The sequence below is a fragment of the Bidens hawaiensis genome, unplaced genomic scaffold (assembly GCF_021521415.1).
Source record: "Bidens hawaiensis isolate Kalapana, Puna unplaced genomic scaffold, B.hawaiensis_p1.1 tig00006604_1, whole genome shotgun sequence".
Taxonomy (NCBI): domain Eukaryota; kingdom Viridiplantae; phylum Streptophyta; class Magnoliopsida; order Asterales; family Asteraceae; genus Bidens; species Bidens hawaiensis.
Window position 1 is genome coordinate 937,501 of NW_027491445.1, and position 2,846 is coordinate 940,346.

Below are 2,846 nucleotides of genomic sequence, written 5' to 3' on the forward strand. Positions count from 1 at the left end.
GTGCTAGGTATGTGAAGGGTTTTGCCTTAACACTGTACCCGCATCCGTCTTACGGTTACTTGTTTGCCAAGGTTTTCTTGGCTTCAATTCCCTGCGGGTGCTAGGTATGTGAAGGGTTTTGCCTTAACACTGTACCCGCATCCGTCTTACGGTTACTTGTTCGCCAAGGTTTTCTTGGCTTCAATTCCCTGCGGGTGCTAGGTATGTGAAGGGTTTTGCCTTTACACTGTACCCGCATCCGTCTTACGGTTACTTGTTTGCCAAGGTAGGGGTATTTTCCCGCTTACTTTTTAATATTTTTAAATTTTGAATTTTGAAATTCGAAAGGTTGGTGGAAAGATAGGAACAGTCCAAACCTCTGAAACGTCGTGCGACAGTTTCTTTTGACTGTGTCAGGACGTGCAGGAAGTTATGGTGACGTGACATTATATGGTCATTCCAGACGCTTTTTACGGCGCGTGGGCAAGATTTTTCGGGCGCGTGGCCGCGAAATTACTGGCACACGTCCTGTCAACAGCTGTTGCCAGCCTGCTTTTTGCCACGTGTCATAGTTTCATTGCACCCTCGATTTCTCTCTCCTCCGCATTAAATTCACCGCATTAATTGCGATTAGTATATAAAGGGGGAGAGGCCTCTTTGTAATCCACACTTTCACCTCTCTTCTTCTTCTTAGTGATTTCCGGCAAATACTCCCCTTTTTCAGGCAAGCATTTTCCCGAAATCACTTTCTTCTTTCTGCAAAAATGTCTTCTCATGATGCTGAAGCTGTAGCCGACGATAGGAGTACTGCTGGCGAGTGCCAGTGTGCTCTACCTGTCGATCAGTACCAGTACATCGTCAGGAAGTTCATGCTCGAGTCTCTCGAGCCTGAGTTTCCTGAATCCCACCAGACTGTGTACGATGCCCCCAGTGGCAAGATCGGGGTATATGCTGCATTCTTTGTTTATGGGAACCTTAGGTTCCCATTGACAAAGTTTGTGTACCGTGTCCTGGAAAGGCACGGGGTGCACCTGACCGAGGTGCATCCAATGGCGATTGCCAAGGTCCGGCACTTCGAGTGGGTGTGCCGGATTCTGGATATTGAGCCCTACGTGGACAGCCTGATGACCTTCTATACTTGGAGGTGCGTCCAGGGGTGGTACACCCTGACAACCCGTATTAAGGGTTTGAAGATCTGCGTGACCGAGCGCAGTCTCCGATCGTGGAAGCGGGAGTTCTTCTACATCTCTGCCCGCGCCATCCCCATTGCTATGAAGTTCAAGAAGGGTCAAGCGCTTCCGAGCCTTCACGCTTCCAGCTACCAGGAGGCGGAATGGTTCGCGAAGATATCCCGGGTCCAATCTCCGGTTTACCGGTTTGCGGAGTCCGGGATGGTGCTGCTGGGGATGAGCCGGGTATGGAAGGTGGCGTCTCGGTTTCCCATCCTTCTCGAATACGGTTTGAACTCTATTCCTTATGGTATGTCTTGTCTTTCTTGCTGATATTAGTTTATTTTCTAACTGTTTCTTTTCTTTCAGAGGGGAATAATTTGGAGTCGCTCCTGTTCCCGCGGGAAGCTGACGGTCCCGTGCGGGTGGGCACTCGTGCTCTGGACGACAATGAGTTGCCCATCCTGGAGCAAACGGCGGATAGGTTTGTGGAGGTCTATCCGCCGGGCCAAGAGATCCTGAGCCACCGGCGGCCAGGTAAGGAGATATTCTATCCTGAACCCCTCAATGCTGTACCCGCTGCTGGAAATCCTTACATCCTGTCTTCTTCTGAGGAATCCGCAGATGGTCCTCCCCTTGTGCGGAAGAAGAAGGCTGCCGGAGGGAAAGGAAAGGAGAAGGTGGCCTCCACGGCTGATCCGGTGCTTCTATCTGACACCGAGTCCGATAGTGGAGAGGTGGCGGGGAACCACGGTGGTGAGAAGACCACTGCTCCGGAGGCTACGACTGTTACCTCCGGAGAACCAATGACGACGACGGTGACCGGCGTCAAGAGACCGGCCCCATCGGGCTTGTCCCCGCCCCTTCGTACGTTCAGGCTCAAGAAAACCCGTAAGTACAACATTCTTCTTTTTGTAGATTTCACTTCATAAATTTATAACACTTATCTTCTTGTGCAGGCGTAGATGTTGACGCATTCCAGGGTGAAGTACCGAGCAGTACCCCTCCGCCGATGACGGTGGGCTTGGTCAGCCTACCTGAGGCGTCGACCCAGGCGCCTGCGCCTGGTCCCGCTGGTTCAGTTGCTCATTCTGAGCCGACTGTTCCAGCCGAGTTTATGCCATCGCCGGCCGTGAGTGCGATTTTTACGGCGTCCTTCACCGAGCCGGCGGTGACGATTGCTGCGGATTCTGCGGCAGCGACTGCGGCGGCTGCCACCATGCCCCCGCCACCGGCCTCGATGGCCGGCCTATCAGGTACGCGTGGGAGTACTCGCCAGTCCTTGCCACCTTCCCATCTGCCTGACCTTTTGGATGGGTTTCCTTTGGGTTCAGGTGATGGGTTCGGCGGTTATCGGCCTGTTATAGACCCTACAGGTGCGTAGGGTTCCTTTGGCCCTTTTTCACTTAAATTTTTTTTTATTTTTTATTTTTTTTTTTTTATCATCTTTTTCCTAACTGCTTTTTTGTTTTTTGCAGTGTCGGATTCCAATGAAGTGTATGTTCCGCGATGGAACATACGCCGAGGAACAACCCTTCGTACCCCTGTGGAGTGCGTGGACTGGGCTCGCCACGCTGCTCCTCATGGTGCGTTGGGGGAAGCCATGGCTAGCTACCAGGAGGGTAGGCTAACCAATGAGCTTCGGGTTCTCCAGGCCCGGATGCAGCCGCGCGTCGAGCTGCTTTGTCGTGAAAACGA